The following is a 12,490-nucleotide window of genomic DNA, read 5'->3' on the forward strand; positions in this document are numbered from 1 at the left end:
GACTACATCTTTTCAGGCCCATTTTCATCCTCCCATTAAATACTGCATTTTGGCCAGGACTGAACAACCTCTTGACAGCATCAAATCCATGATGGCAGGAGTTCCTCATTTGGAAATAGCCTTCAAGCAGACCTACAAACTCTGTTCAAGTTTGCTTTATGGTGCCAGAGTAGCACAAAACAGCTCTAGCATCTGGCCTCAGGGGTTCAATCAGTTCTGTATGAATACTCATATGATGCAGTTATCATCTGCAAAGCTCATAGCTAAGCGCCTTGCTACCAAGTCTCATGGCTTTGATTTAAGGAGCTCCCAGTAATCTGGGACACTACAATTAACATATTTAATAGAGCGACTAATGGGAAAGAAAGAAGGGGGAAAACCTGTACACTACAGCTTATGCTGATGCTAGGGTAGGAAAAGAACGAAACCTAGAAGTTTCAAACAACAAAAAGGAAGTGAGTTTACTTCTTTCTTCCTTTTATTGTGCACGATGTAAGAGAAAAAAAAAGCCACAAAAAGTAATACGTAGCCAGTAGACTCAGCTTAATCTATATTTTCAAAGTTAATATATGAGATTTAAACATTCACAAGCTTGCTCATCAAAAGGCAGATGATCTGCACTGTCTGGACACTGAAGTCTTCCAATATGGCTCATGTGGTGGCATGCAAATGATGCACACTTTTATACCCCCCTGTTCCCTACCTTCAGAAGACTACATACTGTGCAGATGGGTTATTGAAATAGTTGGGAACAAGAAGGATTCAATAAAAGTATGTGTGGTTGTTCCATGTAAGTATATAATAATGAAATTGATCCTGTTTATACACAGAGCATAAAGAAAAGTAGAAGCAATCTCTTAGTTGTGAACAAACAACTTTATTGTAATAATAATGAATCAAACACAGCTCTTCTGATCAGTCAGGCATGTATGCACTGATTTCACTGGAAAAGCACAGCCAGCTTCAGGTGGCTTGGAGAAGCATCCAACAGTTCATCTGATCAATGGCCAGGTAATAACAACTTATTGCATTCCATAATGCTGACTTACAGCATTACAGTGCTATAACAATCACCAGACAAAAGCTGTAGCAATATAGCCTTATGACTAAGTACATATTTATCTCTTACAGTGTCTTTTACATGGTTGTTCAATTATCTCCAAACCAAGTATTCTCAACCTAAGAAATAGTTTCAAATGATATTCAAATCTGTACCTAGATAACCTTAATTCTAATTGTGTTTGCTGTATACCGTATAGTACATAGCACATTCATTGCCTATGGTTATTACATCCAGTAAACATAAAACAATGTTAAAGCCACAGCAGTAATTTTGGTACAAGATTAGATAAAATGACTCTTTGGGTAAGTTGTCCCAGCATTTTAATTTCATGGGTTTGGTTCATCCCTTTCTGGAGAATGAAAGCAAGCTGTCCTTAGAGAAGAGGTTAAGCTATGTTCAAATGACACAGAGAAGCAGAGGTCATTTTTGTTTAAAGTACTTTGGGGTTCTATTCCTTCTAGAAACAATGGAAGAGAGAAGTGATGTTGAAGATGGCAAGCCTTCAAGGAATTTCCTCCAGTTAAACATGATTTTTCAGTTTTGGCAAGAAACTGCATTTGGCAAAGAACGACACGAAATGGAGGATGATCACATTTCTTTAGTAACGTAATCTACAGAGAAGAGGTTTTTTTTCCATCATTAACATAGGTACAATTTTAGGTGCTTATAGAATTTGTTCATAATCAAACTAGTTTATGGATTTATTTGTAAACTCAGACAATAACCTAATTGAAGAGTAAGAATAGCATTAATCTGAGCTCACTTTAGCTAAGTTAGTCACCTGGGTCAGCTGGGCATCTGGACTCCCTCACAAAGGATAGAAAGAGCAACTCAGGCAGCCAGGAGCTGATTTACCACATGGCATAGGATACTCCACAGATGTGCCTGGTGCCCGTATGCACACCTCTCTTTTTGACAAGTTAGATGAATCCCATTCCAGTTACTTAAGGGTGTATGATAATGTTTCTAATACTTTGGTAGCAGCATTGATTGAGTTTTCTCCCCTGCCTTCACAATCCACCCTCCTCCCTGCCATCTCCTGTCCCCAAGAGCTGATTATTCCTTTCATTTGCACCAGCTTAGCTAAGAAAGAGCTATAAAATGACCTACTGCCCATCTATTTTACTATGCACTTCTTGCTGTATTTTATCTATTTTTTTCTTAGATAGCTCACTTTCACCACTCCTGGACACACCAGATATGGGAGCAGAGGCAGCAGCACCCTGCACAGGGCAGGAGCAAGTGGAAGACAGGGTCAGGATCCCCCGCTGAAGGGTCCTTAGCATGAAGCTGCACACTCATTGTTAAAGGACACTGCATTGTTGTGTTCATTTACACAGCAAAGAGGCTGCATGCCCTACTCAGCACTGTCTCCATTAGATCTACAGAATCCTCTTCACCATAAGAAAAGGTGCCTCAGTCCTCTGAGTCCCAGCACTATTCCTGTCCTCCCATCCATCTTCATATCTTTTACAGGGCATATTATCCCTGGGCTGAAGCCCGTAGACTTTCCTCCATGCTCCGAGTCCCCTGTCTGGTTGAGAGCAGCAATCCTGGCAGCAGTGTGTGGTCTTGTCAGATATTACAGAAGGTTTCATCCCAAAACTCTAGGAAAAAGAGCAAAATACCTCCTTGATACCTCACTGGTAACTTCGATAGGGTGATTCCAGGGATGAACTGAGTATAAAGGAAGAGAAAAAATTAAGCAAAGTAGCAACTATATAAATAATTTCTGTACATATATTTAGATATACACATAAACATACGGTGAGATTTTACAACTTAATTTGTTTTTGAATGGCACTGGCCTAGTTCACTGCAGTTGCTATAGTATGAATGTCTCCTGAACAGTAACTGTGCACAGAGAAAATTATGTTCCTTCATGCATCAACATTTTTTGAGTTGAGATTCCTCTTTATTCCTAAGACTGTTGATTAGACCCCTTTCAAATTCAGTATCCACTGTCTGTGCATTATGTGAATAGTGTTCAGCACAGGGCATTGCTGAATCTCTGTCACAAACAACCTAGGAATAAAAGATCAGCATTTCAGTTTATTTTTCCTGCATTTTGTTAAAAAACACACTAGGAATTTTGAAAAAACCTAATGCATAAATACATATTTTGTCTGATTCAATAACACATACAATTCAAATGACACTGAATTATGAAACCAAGGGCTGCTGTTTTTCACCAACACTGTAAATAGGAGCAATTTATTTCTTTACCTTGACATTATCCAGAGGGCCAAATTAGACAGTGTGATGTAACAGCACTGAGCTTCCTGCCCTACCTTCCCCACAGCAAGCACACAGACACAACTGACCCCACAGACACAAAATGCTGTTTCTTTAATCTTAACACCACACCTCTTCTGAGCAGTGAGGACAAGAACAGATTGGTATTAGTGATCTCAGCCCTTCTCAGACAGTTGGAAGCTTGCATATCTGATCTGATGTGCCTAATTAGATACAGCAGTGATTCAGCCGTCAGCTGCGGGTCTGTGGTTTTGCTTCCAGTGTGCATCAGTGTGCTTCGCATCACCCTGTGACTGAGGTGTTTACTCTTCATCACAATCCATGTTATCTGTCAGAAGTGATACCGGAGTGGTTTCCAAAGAAAAGCGTTCCTTCATTTATTTATTTGGAAGTTCTTCCATCAGCTGGCGCAAGGTCTCTTGGACTGAATGTTATGCTGGTGGAAGGTAATAGCCTGCAGATCTCAATGTATTCCAGCCCTGGACAGAAATTTCTGCCCAGCTTTCCAGAAGTGTCACAGTGGAGTGTTTAGGCATGTCACTCGGCTGCCATGCCCACTCACTCTGCTCAGTGACAGAGAAAGCTCCATTGCAGCAGTTGTAGACTTGTGAATGCTTACCTGCCAGGAACTGGATGAAATCTTTTTTCTTTTTTCTTTTTTCTTTTTTTTTTTTTTTTTTGTTAGGTGAAATGACTTTCAGTAGCTAGCAGTATGAACTAGAGATGAACTGCTACTCTAGAGAGGAAAGTTGCTGTATGTCATTAACCTCGTCACCCTCTGTTGACACAGCAGAGAATGTAAGCAAAAAAAAGGTCTCCCGACACAAGAAAAAACTCGTGCTCAGTGTTTTCTCAGGCTTTATCCTAGTAGATTACAACAGCAAGAATATCCTTTCCCCATCAAGTTTCAAAAGTTTGAAAGTGATTATATTTCTAGGTTTGAAATTACAACAGTCCATAGCTAAGAATCTAAGAGCCAGATCTTCAGCTGGGGAGAAAAAGCACAGCTCTGGTGAAGTCTGAGGATGGCACCTATTTATATCAGCTGAAGATACTGCTCTCAGTATCAAAGCATATTATCACTTCTGCTTACCTGCCAATTGCTACATTTAGTAATCTGTTTTCCATTGCAGTAGTAAATCCTTATGAGGAGATACAAAATGCAACTCTTTATCGTTGATGTTTTCAACTCTAATAGGAAATGTATATGGCCCTGAACTCAGCATTTTGTGAATAAAAAGACTTTTAATTTATCTTGAAGGAAACAATTAGAGATCATCCAAAGTGTATAAATTAGCCAGATTTTCCTTTCCCTCTAGCAAAGCTATTACATATCTCTTTTCTTTTTCTTCCAGGTTGGCTTCTATTTTCTCTCAGGTGCAACTGCAGTTTCCTGAGGCAATGAACTGAAAAAGAATCAGCAACATCTGGAGTTATCAGCACTTCTGCCAAATAAAATGAATACATCTGAAGAGGGTAGTTTCTCAAAATGAAAAGAGATGTGATGACTAATAAGGAAATGCAATTTCCCAAAAATATCTCATTTAATCTTTTCTTAAATATATCAGCCTTGCAAGTCTACTCTATCCCCTTTTAGTCCTACTCAGATTATGAAGAAACAAAATTTGTTGAGAAAATACTTGTTTGGAAGTTTGTTAGCTATTGGGAGGTGAATGTGTTTACAGATTTCTTGATAGCATCTGATAAACCATAGATTCACCATCTGAGTTAACAGCCCTCAACTTTATTTTCATCAACAGAAAGAAACAGGCAAGGTAGGAGTCATCTCCATCCTAAACAAACACTAAAAAGGTCAGCTGAACTGCTGAGCATTTCCTCAAAAGCAGCAGTTTCTCTCCTTTGACTCAAAAGCATAGGTTAAGAGGGCACCATCATTCATGTACAAGAGAAGTTATGTTCTTTCTCTAAAACAACTTTTCTTTGAGGTCCTAAATGAAGAGGTGCTGTAACCATTAGCATATACTAATATGTCAGTTAGGTATACTCAGCTTAAATTTCTTGTCCCTACTTCCAAGACCTTATTCTTACTCTTCTTTCCCACACCATCTCTTCTTGTCCCCACTAAAATCCTGTTCTCTAGGATTCCCTCCCAAAAATCTTTCCTATTTGGTTGGCTACGTTGTTCCTGACTTCATGCGCTCACAGCTCTAGCAAACATAGTTCCTGGAACCATTCAAGTGCACACCTTTCTTAAATAGAAATTAAAGGATTTTATGACTTACAAATTGTCTTGTCATAAGTTTCATTATTGTCTCAGTGAATATGGACTAGACTCATCCCTCCCAAACATGATCACTTGGACAAGAGACCTACATTAGATTTGTAGACACTCAAGTCACTGAGGCAACAGTCCCCTTCACAAGGCCTTTCATACCTTTCACAGTTTTAATTCTACCATGAAGATATTCATTTATTTCACTAGCTACGTAAAAGAAGGCCTAAGTGGCAATATACCTTATTTTGGGATATCCATTATGAGTCAAAGGATAGACAGAGTGAAGCTGACATTGTATCTTTCGCTTTCATATGAATGCATCTGAAAATTGTCTGAATACTTGGAAATAATAAGTACAGACAACGATAGAGGGATGTAATTTTTATTTGCTTCAGGGCAACGTATCTCCTCTGAGGCCTATTCTTGTATCAAGTTTGGTTATTCTTCAGCCTCTATTGATGTTAAGGGAAGTGCAGCACTTGACAACATCAGGCCTGTTGCCAGTACTAATGAACCTCACCAATTTCAATGCAAAGGAGAAAAATACAGAGATAGATATATGATAATGGTTTTGAAAAGAAAAAAAAAAAAACAGGCTTTATTCAATTAATAAAAGCCTCCAGTATCACACTTCTATTAATACAAAAGTCCAGGGATGTCACAAATCTGGATATTTGAGCTGAAATTCTATTTTCTTTTCTTTGTTGCTGTTTTTCCTCCTCAAAAGTAATGAAACCATGGCACTTTCCTTTCCTGTCCTTTAGTATAATAAAAAAAGGGGACAGCCTAGCATGAAAACAAGAAAGTGTCAGGAGTTGCCCCTCTCTTGCTGGCTACAGGATGATGGATTCTAAGATCAGGGTAGGTTATCCCCCAAGGCAGAAAGGGGGATAAGACCAACGAGATAGCTGGTCTTTAAATGGCTTCCACAGGGAGTAAGCCTGGCACCACCTGCTTAGGAAAGCAACACAAAGCAACATCAGTAGTCAAGCCATCTTGGAGCAAATTTCTAGTTGGAAGAAAAACCATTAACCATTTTCTCCTTCATATTTTTGTCAGTTGAGGGATACATGAGGAAACCACATAAGCCATTTAGTCTGATTTGCATAAACTTAGAGAAGCATGTGGCTAGGGTCTTATAGACTTCTCTTATCATTAGAATTTTCTGTTTAACTTCAGCATTTTGTTAGGCTCATGGAACAAGGCCTGTCCTGTAGCTAATTTGAGGCCCGCCTGTTCCCTGTGATTGCAAACAAATCTGTAGCTTACTGGATAAAGTGTAATCTTTGTATTTCAAAAATAGTCAGTACAAATCCAATTAAAGATGTTTCTTTTCTTTCAAATATCATATTGTTCTCAGTGTTTCTGTGTAAGCAGGGAACCCTGGATTACATTTCACTCCAGGGGATCCTAAATGTTTATACAAATCACAGTAGGCAGCATTACAACACTTCCAACTTTTGCCACATGCACTTTGTCTCAACTTGAACTTGGTCAGAAATCTGTCAGACCACAAACTGTAAAAATAAATAAATAAATAAAATAATGGAAACTGTCTTATTTTTGTTCCTTTTGAGGACATAATTCTATTAACAGTTCTGTATGTCTCTTCTCCATCAATTTAATTACAGATTAATTAATTTTTAGCAGTTTTCTAAAGCCCAGAAAAATATCGTCTGACACAAAACATTTCACAGCAGGGAAAAAAGCCAAGTTAGATAAAGAAAAAATCCGTCCTTTGGAAAAAGAAATAATTAAAAAAATAAAAAAAATTTAAAAAAAAAAAAGGTGTTTAGAAGAACAAGCAAGAGTGGGAAAGATCAGCTCCCTCTTTTCTTCAGCAAATGCATCTCTGCATGTCTCACTCAGTAGTTTTCACTTCACATCTCTGTACATCATGTCCCAGACTGATCTTAACCACAAACTGGTAACAGATATTACATCCATAGATCTGCCATTTGGGGCTTTTCCCTGCTAAAAGACATCAGCATAAAAGTAATCAGATATAGCCATATCCATAGCTTGCAGTGCCATATCCAGCTGGATGGTGCTTTGCCATCAGTTTCATGCCACATTTATGGACTCCTTTCTGATCAGGCACAGAATGCCTGACACAGCTTGAAGATGAAGCCCAGACAATTTAGTTTGGCTCCAAGGCTGATGCAACTCAATCAGAAACAGAGAGGTCTACTTTAGAAAGAAACCGAGCAAGCAAGCTCTGGCAAAGTGTATATTTGTTGTTGCCCAAGACAACAATAGAGTTTGCACCCTTTTCTGTGAAATCATGTGTTGCTTCTAACAGGCAGGTTGGGACTGCCATCTGCTTACGTTTATATTTTTATAGGGTCTTTTATCACATGGCTCCCAAAACACTCCACACTAACACCTTGATTCTCTGTTGCAACAGGAGGCAGGTTTAAATTAAAATAATGTACAGCTTGTAATCTAGGAATTGGGCTCTTTCATCTAGTGTGGAGTTGTTCTAAAGAAGGTGCAGTATGAAAAATAAATTCCTGACAGAGAAGAAAACAGACAGAAACTACATTTTGTGCGTAGAGCAGAAAGTGTTCACAATGTAAAAGACAAGCACATAGGTGTCTTTGGTCATTGATGTGCAGGGGCTCTCTTCTATGAGGAAAAAAGAAGCACAGCTCTAGCAAGCACTCAGTGCCTTGTACAGCAGGCAATGACTGAGTATTACAGTGAAGTCCAAAGTAAGAGGTCTCCACACATCAAGCAGCTGCCCCATATTAGTAAAGGAGAGCTGGCTCTTGCAGCCAGGCAGGATGACAGGCCAGGAGATGCATGAGATGTGACAAGTCCTTCCTGTGCTGCTGAATGAGGGAAGCAGGCATGCAGGGGACAGAAGTTCATCTCTCAGAGAACTCCCGCAGGGAGAGTGCGCTAATTGAACACGCAGCACAGGCCCACACACCCTGCCATGGAGACTTTGGTATTGAGTCTGCTGATTTCTGGATGTGGCTGTGCCAAGCAGGGAGAGTGTGGCATTCCCCTGGGCAGAGGTACCCTGTGGTCTTCAAAACACACAGCCACAAACATGCTAAGCCCTAAGAAGTGTGAGAAGATGATCTGCATCCTACACTACCAATGTGGTTTCTCAGATCAAAGCATCTGGTCAAGAGGAAAGGCTAAGAAGCTGAAAAAAAAAAAGAAAAAAAAAGGTCTGGGAATAGGAGATAAGGCATGGGGCAAAGGATAGGGAGAGGTGGGGAGATCAGTGGAAAAGTAGCATCAGGGAGAAAGAGAAAAGCAAAAGGCACAACAGTGGAAATCCAGTTCACTACCAACACATCTCCCCAGTTTGAGTTAAATCTTTCCCTCATCCTCCTCGACCCTCGCTCCTGCTTCATGCTGCTCCCTCCTGTGCTGCAGACCAGCTCACTCCTTCACCTGCCCAGCTGCCCATAGAAAAATTCCCCAAATGCCAGCCTGGGGTGTGTTCTGGAGCTGGGGAGCTCTACATATCTCCTGCTAACTCCCCATCACTTCAGTTAAATAAGTGAGTGCCTGCCAGAGACGAGGCTGGATCAGCTCCTCTGATAGTTCTGTGAAGCTCTCACTGCTCCTTGCCTCTGGTTTTCAGAAAGTGCACAAAATGAAATGGCTTGTTTCAGGGCAAATGACACAATTGTGCTAAATGGCATGATTTGTTTGTTTGCTTCATCCCAGGAAGGGAGGAGGAGGAAAGGAATGTATATTTGATCCAACCCAAAACCCTTTTTTTGTTTTGTTTTTGTTGTTTCTGCTAAAGTAATAACAATAAAAAATCTTTAAATCAATGGCTTAAAGTGTCCTAAACAAAAGAAACTGAAGAGGGAAAGAGGGAAGCAAGCCCTGTTTATCTCTTAAGACTCACATGATGCTCTGACACCCCCTTCATGAGTGAGGAAGCCCCGTGTTCAGAAGGACATTAGAAGAACTGCCTCACATTTGGGAGACAAGCAGACTGCTTCCCCTTGTCTCCTCCTTCTGCACCCGGGTGCTGGTGCCCACTGACAACATTCCTCAGGACGCAGAGCTGTGCTGCCTGCTGGGGACTGCCCTATGCCACTCCACTGTCTCACCCACCCTGTAGCCACCACTGTGCCTAGGTGGGTACATCTCAGGCCACTAGAGTATGCTTGAAGTGGATAGCCAGCCAAGTGTGTATTAATTAAACTTAAAAGTTCTATTTATTGCCAAACACAGGGGGATTGCGCACACAACAAGCGGCAGAAAGTACTCCAAAATGTTCTCACCCCTTTAATTACTGTGCTATAGTTAGCCTGGCATACTGGTGTATAATCAACACGGCTGCATGTACTGTTTACAGCAAGCACTCAGGAGAAGCAAACTTCTGACTTGACAGCCTCTCCGAGCAGCTGCGGTGTTTGGAGGTGCACGGGGAGTCTAGAAGGCACTGAACTGCCCTTTTATTCACTCCCTCCTGGAAGCCATTGGTCCCCAGGGCCCACAGCCAGCCCATGTGTCTCCAGCAGTGCTTCCAGCCCCACGCACCAAAGCCCCTGTAGAGCCCAACATGAGCTGAAATGAGAGAGCCTGTCCTCCTGCAAGTTAATTATCATTACTCCACATTTTGCTGCTGGCAGATTTTAAAGTTGGACACTATAGGAGTTGGAATTTATTTCACACTGTGATGTTCGCTCCTCTCACAGCCAGTGTGTTTCACAAGCAAGCTGAGTAGCAAAGTAGAGAAGTCAGATATCTCTGTACCACCAAGAGGCTGACCCTGAGTTCATGAGTCTCTTTGTGGGACCATTCCCTTGAATTCAGAGAGATCCACGCTAGATCCAGTGGTGTGATAATACTTGGTTCCTCTTAGGGCTATCCTTCACCAAAGGTGAATCCTTCTTATTAAAAATGAAGATGAAAAAAATCAGCAAAATATTGTAAAAATTTAATTGCTGGGTTTGAAATGGCCCTGCTCTCACTCACATATACAACACACAGAGTTAATAACCCTGACCTCCATGCTCCTTGGTTCCCTGATGTCCCAGCAGTGCCTGGCAAGCAGCAGCACATTGCAGTCCCCTGCTACTCAACCTGTCTGCCTTCAGCATCAGCAGCTCATTTTCCTTTCCCAAATCCTCAAATCCACAATGAATTTCCAGGTGTTTTCGTCAAAATAGCATGAAGAAGATGAAACACATGCACCCATCAACAAGCAAGCAAAAAGAAATCCTTTAATCCTCTTTCATTTTCATAACTGATCACAATCCAAACAATGTGCATTTTCCACAAGATCCTGGGCCTTGGTTTCTTGAGTCCTACCTCCTTCCGTGTAGACAGATTTCCTGATCTGGACTGCCCAAACAATACAATGAAGTGAGGGTAAATTGTTGTGGTACTAAGTTGTTTTTATAAGGATTTTTGAGTGCATACAGTAGTTCTGAGTAGATGGAGTGTTCTAGAATAGCTGAGTTAGGCCTGTAGGTTAAGTGTTAGTGGGTGGGGGGTTTAGGTAGGTGTGTGTATAGGTTCTCTCGTGTGCATCGGGCTTTGTGTAGCAGGTATACACGTCTGCGTGGTATTTAGGATGGTGTATAAGGAGTGTGACGCAGCAATAAATTGAGAGAAGACATCATGGCATCCATGTTTATGTCTCTCTCCCCCTTACGGTCGAGGTCCTGGGATGTCGGGTTAATCGGTGGTTACATCAGGAAAATGAAATGGTAAACATAGGAAATATCTTGGTGAGTCACATCACAGCACCACAAAGATCGCCAAAAAATACCAATTCATTTCTAGGTTTGCTTTCCCAAATGTAGTGGCCACCTCAGCTCTCCAGGAAACTCACTCCACCTTTGGAGATGCGCCTGGGGCCTTGGGACATGAGTTCAGCTCTCAGGGTTTCCTCTCATACAGCACTGCCCTGGAGCCCCTGGCCTCAGGCAGTTCACTGATGGGTTATATCTCACACTGCTCTCTGTCCTACTGAGCAGTGGTAGAGCCTATGGAGCTGCCAGGAATTTCTTTCTCCTTCCTACAGTTTGCTTGCCTTAATATACATTCCAGAAAAAAATCAATAGTGTTTTCTTCCAACCAAACTCCCAATTTTTAGCCAGCCTTATATTCTGTGCCTGTATTGATATTCTGTGGGCCAAGAGCTAAAATTTGCAAGCCTCCAAATTACTTTGAGACTTATTAAAAATGCCCTGAGGGGAATAACTGACAGATCAGCAAATCGAACAACCCCAAATTATATCCATGTTGTTGCATATGCATGCACATGCGTGTACCTCCTCACAAACTGACAGCAAATGTTCCCTGTCATAGGACCAATGTTGCGTAAGTGGTATTAACATGCAGAATTACTTTGCATCTGCATCTGGCACAGCCTTTGCTGGACAGATGACTCATATTTATTCTGCTCTTAGTTGCTGAGTCCTTTGAAGCAAATTCTTAATTCCATGGGTAAAATATTAATTTATTTGTATATGGTGATACACCCGCTGCCAGGTGTTGCTGTGAACCAGTTGACAGCCTGTCCTGCTCTGAATCCTAACTGTGTTTCATATGTTTTCTAGGAGTGTACTAAAGACACCTTAAGACAGATGAAGAAAGGCAAATTGCCTTCTCCCCAGAGACCAGCAAACACAAATGATGCCCAAAATGTTAGTGCATGTGTGTTAATGTACAAAATGAACCCACTTGTCCCAGGGTTGTCTGCAATGATGTCGGGGGTAATGGTGGATGTTATCAGCCTCATGGTGTGAAGATTCAGATAGTCCCAGAAGACCTTCTTTAGACATGTAGAAAGAGGTTTTGCTCCCTAGGCACTGAGCATGGCCAACATGCCAAAGACACAATATAGCTGGTGCAAGAATTCTCCTAGGGCCAGGACTTGCAGGCCCCCTCAGCCACTATGTCCATTGCTGTGGACTGCAGAATTCCTCGGGCACATGAACATCGTC

The 12,490-nt window shown here is 41.3% G+C and overlaps 1 long non-coding RNA gene across 2 annotated transcripts in view; it reads right to left on the bottom strand.

Annotated features, from left to right (window-relative positions):
• Positions 1–857: 857 nt before the first annotated feature.
• Positions 858–12,490, bottom strand: part of LOC107311614 (uncharacterized) — a 70,581-nt gene continuing 58,948 nt past the window's right edge. For both annotated transcript variants that reach the window (XR_014944026.1, XR_014944024.1), the window contains one exon: positions 858–2,670. This is a non-coding gene — a long non-coding RNA (uncharacterized LOC107311614). The remainder of the gene's footprint in view (positions 2,671–12,490) is intronic.

This window comes from Coturnix japonica, chromosome 3 (assembly GCF_054131305.1).
Source record: "Coturnix japonica strain WE chromosome 3, WE-NBRP24, whole genome shotgun sequence".
In the NCBI taxonomy this organism is placed as follows: Eukaryota; Metazoa; Chordata; class Aves; order Galliformes; family Phasianidae; genus Coturnix; species Coturnix japonica.